We start from the raw sequence: 21,695 nt of genomic DNA, 5'->3' as shown, positions 1-21,695 counted from the left end.
CTAGTATATGTACAGTGGATTACATTTTATATTAAAATTTTTCAACTTTTAAGGTGAGTTAATAATGGCTTATTATGACAGTATTAGGATTTATTTAATGTAGTATGTTGTAGGTCAGTGCTCTCTCTCCATTTTTTTTATAACGCAGCCTAAGTTCGTGTGCAGATTGTATCTTTACATCCACTTGTAGTGCATGCATAGCCCCTAAGTGCCATTTATTTACTTTGCATTTCTATAACCAAATAATCCCACCAGACATTCAGTTCCATTCCTCGTGATCATCCCTTGGTGCTTTATAATGTCATGAGAGTATAACGACCACTTGAACTATTAAAAATAGAGTGAAGTAGACCTTTGTTTAAATCCTGTGCACAGCATCTCACAAGTGCGGCACATCAGTGCATTGTTTAAAACCTGGAGCTTGTGTGAGAGTACAATCTTCAAATTTATGATCTTTAAATGTAAAAGGTTTGTATTTAGCCTGCTAAGCCCCTAACATTAGTGTCATAGCATATGTAATGTTCTTGTGTATACATAGCTGGGGTGCCTTCTGTGTGGAGTCTGCATGCCCTCCTTGTGTTTGTGCGTTTCCTCTGGGTGCTCCAGTTTCCTCCCACATTCCAAAGACGTGCACCTGGAGTGTCTTTCCCTGGGCCTTCGCTGAAAATAAGTTCTGTCCTAGTCTGTCTTTCTCGGTCAGCAAATATTAAATAGGTTAAATAGCATTAAAGCAAAATCTATGCAAATATGCTTCAGCAGTAAACAGATGTAACAGTTGTTTATGCAAGGCTATTGTCAGTGCATCTTCATAAATTTGTATTACTTGATATGGGAGAAAATGCATTTGGCACAGGATAGTCGAATGTGTACTGCACTACACGGATATCCTTCAGAAGGGACTCACGGAAACAGATAGCTGGTGCCAGAGCCATGGCCTGAAGTTAAACGCCAAAAAATGTATAGTCATACCCTTCGGGAAAAACAAGGTAACCCCAAGCTACCATATAGGTGGCAATCCACTAAGCACAGAAGGGGTTATCAGGGACCTGGGGACCCAGGTTGACAGTGGCCTTTCTTTTGACACTCACATTGCTAAAGTGGTTAGAAAGACCTTCTACATTGCCCACCTGATCATGAAGGGATTCACATCCAGATCTAGTGAGGTCATTGTTCCCCTGTACTCTTCACTTATCAGACCAATGAGTACAATGCCCCATTCGGGATGTATCTCACCCGACATCTGCAGCAATTGGAGAGACCCCAAAAGTTCCTCACCAAAAGGATAAAGGGACTCCAAAATCTGTCATATGCTGCCAGATTGAAGAAACTCCAGCTCTATTCAGTCGCATACCGTCTGCTCAGAGGTGACATGTGCCTGACATACAAGGCCATGTCCAACCCGAATTAATGGACATGCTCCACCTCAAAAATCCAAATCCACCAAAACCACTAGAGCAAGCGACTTAAACCTTAGCACAGATATAAATAGGACGTGCTGGAGGGATAGATTTATCACTCAGAGACTCCCTATGCTGTGGAATAAAATCCCGGTCCATGTGAGGCAGAGCACCTCGCTGACTCTGTTCAAGAGAAATCTAGACCTGTGGATGGGAGATCGTAGGTTTACCCCGGGAATCATCTCTGTGTCACTGCTGGACAGAGGCACAACAAACTAATGGGCACAGTATTTTTTCATATAAGGGGTGGCGTAAGCCACAAAAATTTGGGCTAGGCTTATAAATGCCTTAGGGCAGATAGCCTAGTATAAACCTATGAACCTATGTTATGGAGCACAAGTTATAATTGGGCTTGCTTCATATAAAGGTGGAATGTTGCTCTTTTAGTTAAGTTTTAGGGTCTTTTATAAATCTCTGTAGCTCTTTACCTTTGGATTTCCTAGATTAATTTTAGGTAAATGAATTACCATTTTTCCTAATTTAAATTTTGGAGTAGTTAACGATAATTAGCTGGAGTTAAAAAGAAAATAGCAAGGGTTACAGTACTTGGGTCCTTTCACTAAAAATAGAGAGAGCAGTTTGTAGTAACAGAGATAAAAGCTTAGAATGCGCAAACTTGTTTGGAAAGTGGCCCAACTTTAAACTAACAGGTTTCCACTTTTGTAAGAAAGTTTTTCTCTGCTGCACAGCTTATAAGTGAAGTGATTACAACTAGATTTAGAGATGTCATTGCCCCCCTTGACTTGCCCTCTTTGGGCCATTCATTAAGAATGTCCCTTTTGTGTGCATCTGTCCAGACACTTGCAACTGGAATGGCCAAAGAGCTAACAGTACTGTAAGGGTACAAGGCCTAAACAATGTGCCCTACATGGACTGCCTCAAAGCTCTATTATGTTCTTTATCCTACAGACTGCTTAGAGGTGACCTGTGTCCTGAAATACAAGGCATCCTCTGACCCAATACTGATAAACCTACCGCATATCAGCAAGTCAAGTGGCATCAGAAATAATGTTCAGGGACCTAAACCTCTTCTCCAATTTCAAGAAAATAGTTTAGTGGGGCATGTATAGCTTGGAAGGGGATACCACTGTTCTGGAACAGACTCCCCATCCAGGTAAAACAAAACTCATCCCTGTCCATATTGAAGGTCATATTAGACCATTAGCAGCCTGGGTACCAGAAACTTCTATACTTTCTTGCCACATTTAGAGGGTACTCTTCTTGGGGCCTTCAGAGGCTTGACTGGCAGCTAATGGTCTTCCTTCACTGGACAGAAGTTCCCTTTGAAGAAAACCTTCTACAATGTTTGTTTAATTTAATGGAAAAATACTTTTTTGTGAGAGACCATGCATTTTACTGAGATTTGTGTGATGTTCTTCGTGTTTCACTGTTGCAGTCATCACACTTGGGTTATCTACCTGCAGGTAGCCCTCAGTTGGCCCAAATACTAGAGTCCTGGGATTTCTGCATTGGATGCTGTCGCCTCTTCCATGACGTCAGGTTGTCAGGGGTATAAAACATGCAGCTGACGCCATTACACCAGTCTTTCTTGCCGAGACGGAGCCAGAAGCAGTTCGCAAGTGCAGGTCGGCCGCTAGCTGAAATTTTCATTTTTCGCGTTTCAAACCTGAAGTCTTCTAAAGCTAAGTACCCCGTTGGGGATTCTTTTTTCCTACTCTGAGATGTCAGAAAAAGTTAACAATTGTCTTGCCTGTGGAAAGCAAGTACCTCATAGAGATTTTTATTCTTACTCCATCATCTGTTTAGGCCCAGACCATGACGTCTCTCACTGTCGGTTTTGTTCCTTGTTTAATGCCCGAACCATTCGTTGTCAGGCTATTTTTGTAGCTAAATTCTTTCGCTCTCGTTGTCCGTATTCCGAAATGGCTTTGGTAAGTCATCTGACTACCAGTCTTCTGAAAAAGCACAAAGACAGAGACAGATCCCATAAGTCAAAAACTGCAGATGATGCTTCCGTTAAGCTAGTTGCCAGTCCGCTGGTACTCTGGCGCCTTTGCAGCCCCTGATGCCCACTTCTACAGATTTGCAGGCCTCTGCTGAGGCCCATTTGGAGTCCGGTATGATGCAAGATGCTTCTTCGACTATGGAAACTGCGGATGTCTCTACCTTGGATGGGTCTGGAGCTGTGTGCAGGCACCAGCTTCTGAGGGTGTATTCTGACCTACCGATATTCGTATTAAACAGACTTCTTTTTTAACTAAAACTACAGAGTTTCTCAGGCCCAGAGTTCGCACTACACCTAGAAAACCTACGTCCAAAGTGCATGCTCAAGCTCCCATGCCACAAAAACAAATGCTTATAATGGCTGAAGACCTTATTACCCTAATTAGGGGAAGCCAGCTTTCCCTTGCTAAAAGACAAAGAATTGAATTTCCTTCTGATTCTACAGACCAGGAGTCCGATGTCTCTGACCCTTCTGATTACCAGGACATACCCTTATCTACCTATGAGGATTCAGATGCAGAGGAATCCATTCCCTCTGCCGCCCCTCCAGAGGATTTTTCTTTTGGTGAAACCTTGCATACCTTAAGAGAGCATTTCTGCTGGGAATGCCAGGACTATCCTCAGTTCAAAAAGAGACTCAGGGAATTTTTAGATTTGCCTCAGCACAGGCCTCTAGCTATACCCGCTGTCCTGGATATTGTAGATGTCTTCATGGAATCCAGTTTTACTCCTGACACTTTAACACCAGCTCCTAGAAAACCTGACAGGTACTGCAGAGTACCTGACTCTCACAAATTTCTCTAAGAATCCTACTGCGGATCCAGAGACCATTTCCCAGGGATGTAAAGGCATTAAGGCTACTACAGCCAAAAACCCTACCCCTTCAGGCAGGGATTTTACAGCTTTAGACAGATGGGGTAAGAAGGTGTATACCTCTGCAACTCTTTCCATCAGGGCTTTGAATTGCCAGTTTCACATGTTGAAGTACCATCAACATATTATGGAACTAATTAAACAAAAAATGGTATTACTTCCAGATTGTGCAGAAAATAAAGATTTGCAAGAGTTAATGCATTCTGCAAACCAAGTTAGTAAACATACTCTGCAGTGTGGCTTTGATGCCTTAGAAGCATCTTGCAGGACTGCTATCTCTGGGTTTGTACTGAAAAGGCATGCTTGGCTGAAGGAGCAAGTCTTGCCAGACCAGGCCAAAGTAAAATTGCTAGATGCTCCATTAAATCAGGATAGTTTGTTTGGCACAAAAGCAGAAGTAGTTAAAGATCGAATAAAAAGTTAATCTATGCAAACTGTAAAAGATTTCTTACAGGTGCAGCCACCTAGATTCAGTAGGCATTGGCCTTAAAAAAACTGGTCCTTTCCAGTCCCTCCCAGGCCTTCAGTCCAAACCCAGGGGAAACAGACCCCCCCCCCAATACTACAGTCTCGGGGTATGCAGAGATCTAAACAATGGTGTGTTCCCACCTCAAAAACAGGGAGTGGTAAGCTACACCCTTATGAAAAAAGTTCACGTTGACTTTCCAGTTATCCTTCTCAGCCATACCTAAGTACTTGCACCCTAGGAGGAAAACACGTCCTTCATTTAAAAAACTGGATGTCCATTACTCAGGGCCAATGGGTTCTAAACATTGTATCCCAGGGATACAGATTCTACTTCCACTCACTACCAACCCCAAGGGGGTTGCCAGACCTTACTCCAAACCTGTGGGCAGAGGCTCAAAAGCAAGTACCTTCCCTTCTCCATATCAGGACTATTCAACCTGTTCCAGTAGAGGACAGGGTTCTACTCCAGACTGATGTTCATCATGTTTCACTGTTGCAGTCATTACACTTGGGTTATCCTACTGGCTGGCTACCCGCAGTCGGCCTGAATTCCAAAGTCCTGGTCCGGCGTCGGTTGCTGTCGCCACTTCCCTGACATCAGTGCGCCAGGGGTGTAAAAGATGCAGCCGATGCCATTTTCTTCAGTCTTTCTTGCCGCACGGTGCCGGAAGAAAAAGCAGTTCGCAAGTGCCGGTCGGCCGACTCCTCAGATTTTCGAAATTGGATTTCAGATCCGAAGTCTTCTTTAAAGCTAAGTACCCCATTGGGGAAACTTTTTTCTTGCTCCAGACCGATGTCAGAAAAAGTTACCAATTGTATTTCTTGTGGGAAGCAAATACCTCATAAGGATTTTCATTCTTACTGTATTCCTTGCCTAGGCCCTGACCACAACATTGCTAGTTGTCGGTTTTGTGCTAGATTTAACCAACGCACTATTAAGCGTCGGTACGATTTTCCTTTTCATTACTTTGGCCGAAGGTTTAACTATATAATGCTGTCGGAACAACAGACAACCGGAATTCATAAAAAGCGCAAGGAAAAAGAAAAGGACAGGCATCCGAGGTCCAGTACCGACGACGAAGCCTCTTCTAGGCCAGTCGCCGGTTCGCCAGTTCTCAGTGAGGTGCTTTCGCAGCCCCTGACACCTGCTACCTCAGAGCCACAGGCCGCCTTTGACTCCCACGTGGAGACAACTAGGCCTCTGGATACTCAAGGTATTGGGTCTTCGGAAACTAATCCCTCAGATGGGTCCGGAGCCGCTAAACAGGCATCAGCTTCTGAGGGTGTTTTCAGACCTGCACAGCTTTATATCAAGCCAACTTCAGCATCAAAGACTAAAGCAGTTTTAAAGACAAGGAAACAAGTACAGCATTCTCCAGGACAGACTTCCATGGCTAAGAAACAGATGCTCAAAATGGCCGAAGAAGGTTCCCATCCCCCTCCTGATAGGAGGCCTAGGCAAGATACCGAATATGATTCCTCTGATCAGGTTTCCATTTCATCTGACTCCTCTTCAGAACAGGGATACTCTATTCCTCCATATGAGGATTCTGATGCTGAAGAATCTATTCCTTCAGCTTCTCCTCCTGAGGATTACTCATTTGGGGAAACCCTGCATACCATGAGGGAGCATTTCCACTGGGAGAGCCAAGATTATTCAGATTCTAAGAAAAGGCTCAGAGACTTTCCTTCTACTACCTCAGCACACACCTCTTGCTATTCCACCTGTTCTAGACATTGTAGATGTATTTTCAGAGTCCGGCCTGTCTCCCGACTCTTTACCTCCTGCACCTGTTAAGCCAGACAGATACTACAGGGTTCCAGATTCTCATAAATTTCTATATAAAAACCCTGCTGCTGACCCAGAAACTATTTCTCAGGGTCCCAAAGGGGTCAAGGCTGCTACTACAAAAAACCCTGTCCCCTCAGATAGAGATTCTAGGGCACTGGACAGATAGGGAAAAAAGTTTACACTTCTGCTACCTTGGCTGGAAGGGCTTTAAATTGTCAGTTTCATATGCTTAGATATCAGCAGTACTTAATGTCTCTGTTAAAACAGAGACAAATTCTGAATGTTCTGAGAACAAGGAATTGCAGGATTTATTGCATGCAGCTGAAGAAGTGGGAAAACATACTTTGCAATGTGGTTATGATTCACTGGAGGCCTCTTGCAGGGCCGCCGTAACAGGTTCTGTTATTAGAAGGCATGCTTGGTTAAAGGAACAGACTCTGCCTGATCATGTTAAAGCAAAATTATTGGATACTCCATTACAGCATGATACTTTGTTTGGTGTTAAGGCAGAAGAGGTGTTGAAGAAAATGGAGGATAAAGCTAAATCTATGCAGACAGTGAAGGATTTCTTACAGGTACAGCCACTCCGATTTAGCAGGAACTGCCCTTCTAAGAATTGGTCCTTTCCCGTGTCAGACAGGCCACAACGAGGCAGATACAGATGCCCTAGAGGCAGACAACAGCCCCAGGGCTCATACAGGCCCAAACAATGGGGTGCCTCTACCTCCAAAAGCGGAGAAGACAAATCACAGCCATATAGGAAACAGTCCCAATGACTTCCCTCTGCCAATGCCAAGAATTTATCTTTTGGCAGCACCCTTAGGGGGAAAGCTAGCACTTTTTTTCACAAAATTGGCACATGATCACCCAGGACAAATGGGTCTTAAATATAGTCTCTCAGGGCTACAGGTTCCACTTTCACACCCTTCCAAAGGCAAAAGGTATGCCAGACCTGCCACACAATCATGGGCAGAGGCACAAAAACAAGTTTCATCTCTCATGGACATGAGGGCTATTCAGCCAGTGCCACAACAAGAGCAGGGGCAAGGATTTTACTCAAGACTTTTCTAAGTACCAAGAAAGGACAAAGCATGGAGACCAATTCTGGACCTGTCTATTCTAAACAATTCCGAAATTCAAAATGTTGACTCTGCAGCAGCTTCTGCCCATGCTGGGCAAGAAGGCTTGGCTTGTAACTTTGGACCTCAGAGGCATACCTGCATGTCCCAATCAGACAATCTTGCAGAAGATACCTCAGATTCACAGCTGGCTCAATGCACTACTAATTCTCTGCACTGACCTTTGGCTTATCTACTGCGCCCAGGGTCTTCACAAAATGCCTGGCACCAGTAATTGCATTTTGCAGACAGAGGAATTCAAATATATCCCTACTTGGACAATTGCCTTATTCAAGCAGAGACCAAAGACATTCTACTAAAGCATCGGGCGTTTGTAAAAAGATTATTAATTTGCCTAGGGTACACAGTAAACGAAAAATCAAAACTAGTACCCTCTCGAGAGATAATATTCCTGGGTGCAAGCTTAAATACAACTGCCCAGATGGCTTATCTCACGCCAGACAAACAAAGGCAACTGACTTCTTACTTCGAAGGCATGGCAACAAAGACACAGTTATCTGCAAGAAAAATTCTGCAGGCTCTGGGCTACATGGCCTCCTGCATTCTGCTAATTCCATATGAAAGACTGCATATGAGGAAACTACAATGGTATCTAAAAAGTGTTTGGACTCAACATTGCCACAGCCTGGAATCATTAATTTCACTCATTCCCTGCCTGCAACAGGAGTTTTGATGGTGGGCACAGGCCTGTCACCACAACAAGGGACAGCCATTCACTTTACCCACAGCCAGGCAAACAGTAAAAACAGATGCATCAGATTATGCCTGAGGGGGTCCACATGGCAGGAAAATGTATTCAGGGCACATGGCCCCCAAGTCAAAGGCATCTTCACATCAATCAAAAAGAGGTGGTAGCTGTACAAAATGCCCTGACAGCCTTCAAGGACCTACTTCATTCAGGACAGCTACTGAGGGCACACATTCCTACCCCCTCTATAGACAAGCCATGATTTTGTGGAACACAGCAGTGACCTACCAAGTACACCTGCAAGCACAATTCCTGCCAGGAAAAACAAATGCTCTGGCAGATGAACTAAGCAGAAACCTCATGGATCCTCACGAGTGGAAACCAGATCCACAAATCTTCAGCATGATAACAAGGAAATGGGGATGCCCAGACGTAGATCTTTTTGCCTCCCCTCACAACTGCCAACTTCAGAGATTCTGCACAAGGACTTATCACAAACAAGCATGGAAAGTGGATGCCTTGTCATTCAGCTGGAACAACCTTACAGTATATTCCTTTCCCCCACTGCCTCTCCTCCCTAAGGTACTCCTAAAGGTCAGACGACAGAAGCCACAAATGATACTAATTGCCCGGGATTGGCCACGCCAACACTGGTACCCAATCCTAAGGAGCTTGTCCCAAGGCCCAGCCTGGACATTGCCTCAAATTCCTCATTTACTGACCCAACAAAACAATCAGATCATGCACAGCCAACTCTGAACCCTAAATCTAGCTGCATGGCGGATAGTGTAACCATTCAGAATACACCTCTCTCTAAAGCGGTTATGGATGTTATTTTGGAGGCCAGGAGGCCCAGCACCAGAAAATCTTATGCAGAAAAATGGAAGAAATTATGTGCTTGGAACCAGGCACAAGGAATTGACACGTTTGTACCAAATATTCCTCAGTTTTTACAATACCTAACTGAGATGCTGGACAAAGGCCTATCATTCTCATCAATTAAGATCCATGCCTCTGCCATTTCAGCTCATTACAATACAGACCCACCTATTTTTTCACATCCATTGCTTAGGCAGTTCCTCAGGGGGGCCAAAAACATAAGACCTCCAAGGAGAGCACCAGTACCTGCATGGGACCTCAATTTTGTATTGGAAAAACTCACACTGCCTCCTTTCGAACCAGCCAATACAGCTGACATAAAATTCTTATCATGGAAAACAGCTCTGCTCCTAGCAATAACTTCAGCAAGAAGAGTCTCAGAGTTACAGGCATTAATGGCTGTGGAACCTTTTATTATCTTCCATCCGGACAGGGTTTCTCTAAGGACAAACCCAACATTTATGCCTAAGGTAGTGTCCAGTGTGGCTCTTAACCAAACCATTCATTTGCCTACTTTTTCCCCAAACCCACAGAATAAAGGGGAGAGACTTCCGCATTCTTTGGACATACACAGACAGCTACACTTCTACTTGGACAAAACTAAAGCTTTCAGAAAGACTGAGCAACTTTTAGTGGCATATGCTGCAGGATCGCAAGGAAAGGCTACCTCAAAGCAGACTATTTCAAAATGGATAGGACACTGCATTCATTTCTGCTATTCACAACATGGCAAGTCAGTGCCTAAGGGCATTAGACACATTCTACCAGGGCAGCAGCCACCTCAGCAGCCTTCCTCAGAGGAGTACCAGCCAAGGATATTTTGGAGACTGCAACTTGGACTTCAGTGCGCACTTTTCCTAAGCACTACCACTTACCTCTTTACTCTAAATCCAGAGAAGGCTTTGCCACTGCAGTTCTGCACAGCCTTATAGCCACTCCTAATTCTATTTAGACCCAGCCGCCCAACCTCAGCTTTGGGATTCAACCCAAGTGTAATGACTGCAACAGTGAAACACGATGAACATAGTACAGTTGTGTACCTACCATAAATGTAGATGTTCGAGTGTGTTCACTGTTGCAGTCCAAGTTACCCACCCACCATCCCCCTTTCTTTGCTGGGACTTACCTGTTCTTCTCTATCCTATACAACCTATGTGGTGTATTTGCTTGTAGATGATGGTATTATTTATTTTAGTGCATTCTTTTATAAGCAATGTTTTTTAGCCTACCCTTTTGGGGGCACCTGACATCTGGGGCAAGAAAAACTGAAGAAAATGGCATCGGCTGCATCTTTTATACCTCTGGCGCACTGACGTCAGGGAAGAGGCGACAGCAACCGACGCCGGACCAGGACTTTGGAATTCAGGCCAACTGCAGGTAGCCTGCCAGCAGGATAACCCATGTGTAGTGACTGCAACAGTGAATACACTCTAACATCTACATTTATGGTAGGTACACAACTGTACTTTCCTGATGCCCAGAAAAGAGAGCTCTTGGTGCCCTATCCTGGATCTATCAATTAGTAAACACGAAGGAAATGAGCCACACTGCTGAAATCCACAAACAAAATCTTTTTACTATAAAGACCCAGTAAAAAACAGGTAAATGTAAGCGCTTTCGTAAGGCACAACGACCAAACTTCATCAGACAAATTTACCTTCCAAATGCCCACCTTTTATATTGCAAAGCACACCCTTAATTTCATAAAATCAACAAATACATCATATTTTTTCACCATAAAAAAATGATGAAATAAAGTACGGTTATATATATATATATATATATATATATATATATATATATCGCTAAAAATACTAACCATCTAATCAGAATAAACACTATAATAACCAATAATAACCAAAATATAATACTTGTGTGTGTGTGTGTGTATGTATGTATGTATGTGTGTGTGTGTGTGTGTGTGTATATATATATATATATATATATATATATATATATATATATATATATATATATATAATTTATTTTATCTAACACCCTAAGCTTCAATTTACTACTAATAGAAATAGCATCATTCAGACGCCGGTGTTTTAGGTACATTCATAGACGTATAATTATATTCATCAATGTCTATCTGATCCTGTTTAAACATGTCCATAAGGTCACTGTCTATCTTGCGATAGGCAATATTTACTTCATTCAAGTGACATTGCCATCCACATATAGTTTAAGATCACAGATAAGTTCGCTAATATCACATCTATTACTAGGTACATAATCATACCCAAGGCGTTTGGAGAGAATCAGGAATCTGGTACGACAACAGTGGAGTCCTTACCCGCAGGGCAACAGTTGGAAGCAACAGGGGCAGAGGTTCAGGCAGCAATCCAGAATGGGGAGATGATTCAGGTGACTGTTGACAAACTCAGTGTTATTTTTAATTCAAAAAAAAGATTTTAAAGTTTATAACTACGCAGATGTTTGTATTTCAACACAACACGCTGATTTGCTTTGTAAAGGTTACAGTTATGTACCTAGTAATATATGTGATATTAGCGAACTTATTTGTGATCTTAAACTATATTTACGTAGACTTAATGTGAAGTTTATGAACAGGAATGACAGGGATGCTTTTAATGATAGCAACAATCGTTTGAGAATGCCTAGTATTTTTAACCCTGAGCTTCATTTTGCTATTAAAGCTTTTGAAAAAATTTGTGAAATGGACTTCCGCCATTTTGTAAGTAAAAGTATTGTGGATGGCAATGTCACTGAAGTTGAAAAAGATCTTTTGAATGAAGAAGCAAGGACCTGAGAGTTATGCACCCTGATAAAGGGGGATGGGTGGTTGTTATGCAAAAGGATAGCTATGTGCAAAAGATGTTTGATTTATTGTATAGTAACATCTATACCGAAGCATCCTTGAATGAAGTAAATATTGCCTATCGCAAGATAGACTGCGACCTTATGGACATGTTTATACAGGATCAGATAGACATTGATGAGTATAATTATATGTCCACGGATGTACCTAAAACACCTGTGATTTTTGAAGACCCCTAAGATCCAGAAGGACTTGGCCAATCTCCCACTTACACCCATTGTGGATTCTAGTTGGTCCAAAACTAGCTAAGTATTTGGACCATATGTGGCTAAGTATTTGGACCATAAGTTGAAGGAAAGGGTTATGGCTATTCCACACCTTTGCCAGGACTCTTGACACTTTTTGGCCAAATGTAATGACTTGAAGTTAAGGATCTTTATAGTTGCATTCCACACGAAATTGGGTTAAATTGTTTTTTCTGATTTTTACATGAAGAATTTGGGTTACCTTAAGACAGTAATAACACCTACACACAACTGATGGAAATAGTACTAAAAAATAACTATATTTTGAACTATTTCAAGCAGTTGTTATGGGTGGTCATGGGTTCAGCCTGTGGCCCTCTTTTTGCAAGTATAGTTATGACTTGGTGGGAAAAACTTTATCTTTTTCCCTCCTCATTTTATGCTAATATTGCATTACATTTGAGATATCTGGATGATTTATTTATTGCCAGGAAGGGGTCAGTGGAAGGAATATTGGAATTTATGGATTATATTAATGGCAGTACTACATTTTTAAAATTTACATATACTTATGAACAAGTTTAGGATACCTTATTTGGATGTGTTGTTGCATAAAACTAAGGGAGGTTCTTTAAAATCAACAATATATAGAAAACCAACGTATTCAAATAGTATATTGCATTTTAGTAGTAACCACCCCATGCATGTCAAAAGAGGTATTATCAAAGGACAGTTTGTGAGAGAGGCCCGGATGGTGTCCAAACATTTGGACTTCTTAGAGGAATGTGATTACTTATGTCAAATGTTTGTGGACCGGGCCTATCCGAGGCATTTGGTAAATAATAATATGCAAGAAACAAACAGACTAATGCATTGTACAAACACAAACAAAGCTGTGAAAATGCATACTATACATTTTTGTGATAGAAAGGGTGGAAAAGAGTGGCAGAGGGGGTATATGGGAGGAATGTTTGGAGTACAGAGAATTATGGTGGCAGATAAGTTTGGAGGCCAATAAGCCACCGGGTCTCAATGAACATATCTCCATAGCCCCATTATTAAAATTGAGAGCAGCAAAACTGTGATACGCATTTGCACTTTTATGTGAATTTTATGATGTTTTTATCCATATTTTTCCAATAGTTATAGTAGGTCTTTAAGCTTTTTTGTATTTGTATTTTTATTAAAAAGTTGGGTTTGTAATATGTTATGAACACAAGTGTTACACTCATTTATCAAAGGTATTGAACTTATTTTTCCCTTATATTTTCCTGTTTTTAACATTCTTTTAACTGAGTAAGGCTATACAATTTGCCTTTGGCTTGCAATGCAGTTTTTATAATACCTGTAATTTCATGGTTTATCCACTAGATGGAGGATCAAGTTCATTTAAAGCAAGTATTCAAGTTGGTAATTTGTAACCATTGTAACCATTGAGTCTTTCTAAATGTGTTTCTAACAGTATTTTAACTTTATAATTTATTCCTTGTAGTCAAGTGTTTTTAAGGATTTTTATTAAAAAAATTTTATTTCTACATATTTATTCATCAAACATTGTAACATTAAATGTGTTTTAATTGTGGCAACACAGAGAGATGCAACAAGAAAAGTTTTTCGTTTTAAACTAAATTAACCTTTCAATTCAATCATTAACCTAATCAATGCAATTAAGTGAATGGTAGAAAAGCACTAGTAGTTTGAACAGCCCATATCTGAGGAAGTGATTTTTAAAACGAAAATGTATGGTGGAGCATTAATGTGCTGTCTTTCTGTAGAACAAAGTGAACTGAAGTGTGCTGAGCCATCCGTGGGTTTTTTCACAATTTTCTAAGCTTGCCCTGCTTAGGGCTTTATTGTTTTGCCTGAAAATTGGTTATTATAGTGTTTATTTTGATTAGATGATTAGTATTTTTAGTGATATATATATATATATATATATATATATATATATATATATATATATATATATATATATATATATATAAATTGTACTTGTATATTATATATTTGTAATTATTTTCATCATTTTTTATGGTGAAAAAATATTATGATGTGTTTGATTTTATGAATTAAAATTTAAATTGTGACTTAATTAGTGAATAGGGGGAAATTTAACAATTATGGGTGTGCTTTGTAATATAAAAGGTGGGCATTTGGGAAGGTAAATTTGTCCGATGAAGTTTGGTCGTTGTGCCTTACGAAAGCGCTTACATTTACCTGTTTATTACTGGGTCTTTATAGTAAAAAGATTTTTTGTGGATTTTAGCAGTGTGGCTCATTTTCTTCATGTTCATTAGTTGGAACGTTTGTTTTGGTGCATCTATCAATTCTCAACACCTTTCTGGTGGTCTCAAAATTCAAGATGCTTACAGTGCAACAACTTCTTCCTATGCTAGCCAAGAATGCCTGGTTAGTCACCCTAGACTTGAAAGAAGCTTATCTACACATCCCCATAAGGGAGTCTTGCAGGAAATCTCTACGTTTCAGGGCAGGCTCTATGCACTATCAGTTCTTTGCACTTCCCTTTGGCTTATCTACTGTGCCCAGAGTATTCACAAAGTGCCTAGCTCCAGCCACTGCATACTGCAGGCAGAGAAATATTCAAATTTACCCATACTTGGACGATTGCCTGATTCAGGCGAACAGTCAGGAATTGCTACTTCAGCACCTGGCATTTGTAAAAAGACTTCTAACTTCACTGGGATATACCATCAACAAAAAAAAAATCACAACTGGTGCCCAGCCAACAAATTGTATTCCTGTGCGCAAGCTTGAACACAGCTTCCCAGATGGCATTCCTGACTCCAGAAAAGGAGGTCCATTTGACAAACTATTTCAAACTAATGGCCACCAAAACGCAGCTATTTGCAAGGAAAGTACTGCAAGCCCTAGGGTTCATGGTCTCATGCATTCTGCTAATTCCATATGCAAGACTGCACATGAGGAAACTTCACTGGTACTTAAAAAGTCTCTGGTGTCAACATTCTCAGGACCTGGAAACAGTGATTCCTATCATACCTTGTCTAAGGGCAGAGTTCCTTTGGTGGGCAGAGGCATGCAACCACAACAAGGGGCTTCCTTTCACTCAACCCCTCGCCGCCCAAACCCTGACAACAGACACATCAGACTATGCATGGGGGGCTCGCATGGCAGGCAAATGCATTCAAGGCAACTGGAGCCCAGAACAAATTCCCCTGCATATCAATCAAAAAAAGATGCTAGCTGTACAGAATGCTCTGACAGCCTTCAAATACCTTATCCTTCCAGGACAGCTCCTGATAAAGACAGACAACACCACAGTTATGTGGTACATAAACAAGCAGGGAGAAACTCATTCTCGCACACTCTGCAGGTTAGCCATGACCCTGTGGAACACAGCCTTGCACAACCAAGTTCACCTACAAGCTCAATTCCTGCCAGGAATCCAACTTTCACTGGCAGACTACTTAAGCAGAAATCTACTGGACCCTCATGAGTGGAAACTGTAGCCCAACTCATTCAAACTTCTAACCCAGACGTAATGAACTTAGGAGAAGGACCTTTTTGCCCCCCCGCAAAAAAACACCAATTGAGCAAATTTTGCACCAGGAACCCTCACAGCAGAGCCTGGAAGGTGGATGCCCCATCCTTTACATGGGAAAACTTCTCAATTTATGCTTTTCCTCCTCTGCCCTTCATCTCAAAAGTACTACTCAAGATCAAACAGGACAGGCCAAGGGCAATCCTTATTGCAGCAGACTGGCTACGCCAGTACTGGTACCCACTCCTACGCAGTCTGACAGCAGTGCCACCCTGACACCTACATCAGACACCTTCCCTGCTGTCTCAACAGCTGCAAATCCTAAACCTTGCAGCCTGGCTTATCCCCTGAATACACCACCCACATCCCTCAGCAAACAGGTGGTGGACATCATCCTTGAGGCCAGAAAGCCCCGTACTAGGAAATCCTATGCTGAAAAGTGGAAAAGATATTGTTCTTGGAGTCAGTCTCAAGGAAAGGACACAGCTGTGCCCACCTTACCTCAAATCCTTGTTTACCTAGCAGAGCTGCTCCACAGAGGCCTATCCTTCTCATCGATCAAGATTCATGTCTCTGCCATCTCAGCACATTATAATACTGAGCCACCTCTCTCTTTTCTCACATTCTCATCAAACCATTCCTGAGAGGAGCTAACAATTTAAGGCCCCCTAGGAGAGCTCCCACCCCAGCCTGGGACCTTAACTTTGTACTGGAGAAGCTCACACTTCCCCGTTTTGAACCTGCTGCTTCAACAGAGTTAAAATTCCTCTCTTGGAAAACAGCATTACTTCTAGCTATTACTTCAGCAAGAAGAGTGTAGGAGTTACAGGCACTAATGGCGATGGAGCCCTTCATGATTTTTCATGCGGACAGGTTTTCCATCAGGCCTAACCCATCCTTTATGCCCAAGGTGGTATGCAGTGTGGCTTTAAACCAATCCATCCATTTGCCAAGCGTTTTCCCTAATCCTCAGAATAAAGGAGAAAGGATCCTGCACTCCTTGGATATGCACAAGATAGCGCAGGTTCTACAGGATCCTGCACTCCTTGGATATGCACAAGATAGCTCAGGTTCTACCTTGACTGGACTAAGCCTTTCAGAAAATCTGACCAGCTGCTAGTCAGCTTTGCTACAGGGGCAGAAGGCAAGGCCACTTAAAAGCAAACCGTTTCCAAATGGATAGCACACTGCATCCATTTCTGCTACAAGCACCATGGAAAACCTTCCCCTCAGGGGATCAGAACTCATTCCACTAGAGCTACTTCAACCTCTACAGCATTTCTCAGGGGAGTCCTTATCAGGGACTTCCTGGAAGCTACAACCTGTAGTTCTGTACACATCTTCACCAGGTATTACCACTTAACTATTTTTCTAAATCCAGAGCTGGATTTGCTACAGCAGTCTTGCAAGGCCTGCTAACCAGCCCTAACGCTTCTTGACTGCCTCCACCCTTCCTCAGCTTTGGGAATCATCTCAAGTGTGATGACTGCAAAGAACATAGTACATTTGTGTACACTTACCATAAATGTAGATGTTAGAGTGTATTCACAGTTGCAGTCCTGGTTTCCCTCCCTCCAGCCCCACTGGCTTTCTCTATCCTTTCTACCTATCCTCTTTATGGCCATTTTTTATGGCAGGGGTATTTACTTTTTACTGGAGGTGTTCCACACCATGTAATAGCTCCTTATTTTGTGACTCCTGACATCTGGGGCAAGAAAAACTGATGTAATGTTGTCTGCTGCATGTTTTATACTCCTGACGTCATGGAAGAGGCGACAGCATCCGACACAGAAATCCCCAGACTCTGGTATTCGGGCTGACTGAGGGCTACCTGCAGGCAGATAACCCAAGTGTGATGACTGCAACAGTGAATACACTCGAGCATCCACATTTATGGTAAGTGTACACAAGTGTACTTTTTGTGGGACTTTCTTGATATAGATTGGTCAGACAGGTCTATATCATATGAGTGAAAGTTTAAAAATGCGAATGCTCACAATCTCGAAACTACTGGACCTCAAACTTGCCAGCCCCCACTAAATATATATACCAACTCCGAGATCGCACTACAATGAGGAAAGAGCAAATATTCCAATCTTCACTGTACCGTGATCTCAGAATAAGCACTTCAAGGTCCGGTGGTTTCGAGATTGAGTGTTCGCATTTTTAAACTTTCGCTCCAATGATATAGACCTGGTCAGACACCTTTTACACCCCCTTAAAATAACTTGTAAGGCAACATAACTTGTGGGATGCATTTGGGTTGCATGGGTAGACTGATGAGCGTTCCAGTGGTCGTTAGCTTAGTATACACCTATGAACCTACTTTCAACTTTTACTGTCTGTGCTTAATTTTGTGGAAGAAAGTTGTGCTAATTTTGTGGGATTTAGTATGCTTTAATGGGTCCGCTTTAGAAACCCGAAATCCCACTTACTAAAACCCAAAAGACCAAGACGAAAATCCCGACATCCCAGAAGACCGACCATCCGGAGCATCGACAGATAACTAACAGTAAGTAACCACTTGGTCAGCATGCTGACCTTTGCCCCTTACCTCCACAGTAGTGCAGTCTGGGAATAAGGTATATTTAGAGGGGTGTGGGGGGCAAGCCCCCCACATGGGTGGGTTTTCTGTGCTTCGGTTTTAGTGTGTCTGTGGGTCGGGCGATCATTTTACTTACGATTAATGTTTTGTTGGTGTTCCAGGCATTGGGTCTTCTGGGATGTCGGGTTTTTTGTCTCAGTCTCTTGGATTTCTGAAGATCATCCGTTTTAACCAGGGCAGGTTTGTTTGGGGAATATCAGTGTGTGTTCTGTTTGACAAAGCTACTTTCTCTAGTTGTGCTAACCAAGAATATAGCAATAACCCATGCCTGGGTGTGGGTAATGCTGGATTTACCCACGGTTGGTGTGGTTTGGTCACGAGGGTGAAGCCCAAGTGGCCAAACAGACAACCGTGGGTAAATCCAGCATTACCTACACCCAGAAGTGGTTTATTGCTATTATACAGTGATATTCTTTTCTTAAATAATGGCATTGTATAATGCCTCCTTGCTGCCCTTCTGCAGCTGTCTGGTATTCTGCGGCAGTTCTGATGTACTGCGCATGCGTTTGCTTATGCAGTACATCAGAGCTGTGGGTGGAAGCAATGGAGAAAGCAAGATCTCAGTTGCTTTTTACTAACTGTCTCGCTATGTTAAAGGAGGTTAACATAGCGAGACAGCTTAAAAAAAAAAAAAAAAGCAACGGAGAAAGGAAGATCTCCATTACTTTTTTTAAGCTGTCTCGGTATGTTAAACTCCTTTAAAATAGCGAGACAGTGTCTAAACAGCAACGGAGAACTTGCGTTCTCTTGTACTAATGGAAAAAGTCCAGGCGGCCGGATCTTTTTCCATTAGTATAAGTCTGATTTACAACGTGAACGCTGAACAATCAGCGTGCACGATGTTCGTGTTACACTGCTGCAGTTATTACACTTGGGTTATCCTGCCGTCAGGCGGTCCCGCAGTCGGCCAGAGTTCCAAAGTCTTGGTCCGGCGTCGGTTGCTGTCGCTACTTCCCTGACGTCAGTGCGCCAGGGGTATATAAGATGCATCCGACGCCATTTTCTTCAGTCTTTCTTGTCGCGTGGTGCCCGAAGCAAAAGCAGTTCGCAAGTACCGGTCGGCCGACTCCTGAGATTTTCGAAGTTGAATTTCAGATCCGAAGTCTTCAATAAAGCTAAGTACCCCATTGGGGAAACTTTTTTCTTGCCTCAGACCGATGTCAGAAAAAGTTAATAATTGTATTTCTTGTGGGAAGCAAATACCTCATAAGGACTTCCACTCTTACTGTATTCCATGCCTAGGCCCTGATCACGATGTCACTAGTTGTCGGTTTTGTGCTAGGTTTAACAAAAGCACTATAAAAAGACGTTTTGATTTTTCTTAGCACTACTTTGACCGAAGGTTCAATTATACTATACCGTCAGATCAACCGATGACCGCAATTCTGAAAAAAACCGCAAAGACAAGGATAAAGACAGGCATCCGAGGTCCAAAACCGATGACTAAGCCTCTTCTAGGCCAGTCGCCGGTTCTCAGTGAGGCGCTTTCGCAGCCCCTGACACCCGCTGCCTCAGAGCCACAGGCCGCCTCCGACTCCCACGTGGAGACCACTAGGCCTCTGGAAACTCAAGGTATTGGGCCTACAGAAACTAATCCTTCAGATGGGTCCGGAGCCGCTGAGCAGGCATCTGCTTCTGAGAGTGTTTTCAGACCTTCACAACTTGCCATTAAAGCAACAGCCAAGACAAAAACACCATTAAAGACAGAGAAGCAAGTACAGCATTCTCCTGGACAGTCCTCCATGCCTAAGAAACAGATGCTTAAAATGGCCGAAGACCTCATTACTCAGGGGTTCCCATCCCCCTGCTGAGAAAAGGCCTAGTCAGGATACAGACTGATTCCTCTGATCAAGTTTCCATTTCCTCTGATTCCTCTTCAGACCAGGGATACTCTCTACCCCCCCTATGAGGACTCTGATGCTGAAGAATCTATCCCTTCAGCCTCTTCTCCTGAGGATTATTCTTTTGGGGAAACTTTACATACCATGAGGGAGCATTTCCATTGGGAAAGTCAGGATTGTTCAGAATCCAAGAAATGGCTCGGGGACTTCCTTTTATTGCCTCAGCACAGGCCCCTGGCTAATTCCACCTGTTAGATATTGTGGATGATGTCTTCTATGAATCCAGCTTATCTCCTGATTCTTTCCCCCCTGCACCAGCCAAGACAGATAGGTATTATAGAGTCCCTGACTCTCACAAGTTTCTTTATAAAAACCCTTCTGCTGATCCAGAAACTATTTCACAGGGTCCCAAAGGGGTTAAGGCTTCCATTGCAAAAAATCCAGTACCCTCTGACAGATTCTAGAGCATTGGATAGATGGGGGAAGAAGGTTTACACTTCTGCAACTGTAGCAGTAAGGGTTTTAAATTGCCAGTTTCACATGCTTAAGTACCAACAATATTTAATGGCTCAGTTAAAACAGAAAATGCTTGCAAGCTCAGAAGCTCCTGACTATAAAGAAATGCAAGATTTATTGCATGCAGTTGAACAGGTGGGAAAACCTACTCTGCAATGTGGTTTTGATTCTTTAGAGGCTTCCTGTAGAGCCGCAGTTACAGGTTCTGTGATTCGAAGACATGCTTGGTTAAAAGAACAGAGTTTACCTGATCATGTTAAGGCAAAATTATTGGATGCTCCTTTACAGCATGATACCTTGTTTGGTGTTAAGGCAGAAGAGGTGTTAAGGAAAATGGAGGATAAAGCTAAATCTATGCAAACAGTCAAAGATTTCTTACAGGTACAGCCACCTCGATTTAGCAGAAATTGGCCTACAAAGAATTGGTCCTTTCCAGTGTCAGACAGGCCACAGAGAGGCAGATACAGACACCCAAGAGGCAGATCTCAACCCCAAGGCTCTAACAGGCAAAGCCAGTGGGAGTACCTCAACCCCAAAAGGAGGTGAGGACAAGTCTCAACCTTACAGGAAACAGTCCCAATGACTTCCCCCTTCGTACGCCAAGCACTTCCCTTTTGGCAGCCCCGTTAGAGGGAAAACTAGCACTTTTTTCTCAAAATTGGCAAACAATCACCCAAGACAAATAGGTTTTGGATATTGTGTGTCAAGGTTACATGTTCCACTTTCACACTTTACCAAGGCTGAAAGGAATGCCAAACCTGCTACAAAATCAATGGGCAGAGGCTCAAAAACAAATTTCAGCCCTCATGGACATGAGAGCTATTCAAAAAGTACCACAGCAGGAACAAGGACAAGGATTTTACTCGAGATTCTTCCTGGTCCCCAGAAAGGACAAAGCCTGGAGACCCATACTAGACCTTTC

At 42.5% G+C, this 21,695-nt stretch overlaps 1 protein-coding gene across 1 annotated transcript in view; it reads left to right on the top strand.

The window, feature by feature from the left end:
* The window catches only part of RBSN (rabenosyn, RAB effector), a gene marked incomplete in the record, with an annotated part of 650,407 nt that overhangs the window by 407,871 nt on the left and 220,841 nt on the right, over positions 1-21,695 (top strand).

The sequence above is a fragment of the Protopterus annectens genome, chromosome 7.part1 (assembly GCF_019279795.1).
Source record: "Protopterus annectens isolate FY-2018-M chromosome 7.part1, PAN1.0, whole genome shotgun sequence".
NCBI lineage: Eukaryota > Metazoa > Chordata > Ceratodontiformes > Protopteridae > Protopterus > Protopterus annectens.
Note: the sequence above shows the minus strand (reverse complement) of the source record. Positions and strands in the feature narration are given on the sequence as shown.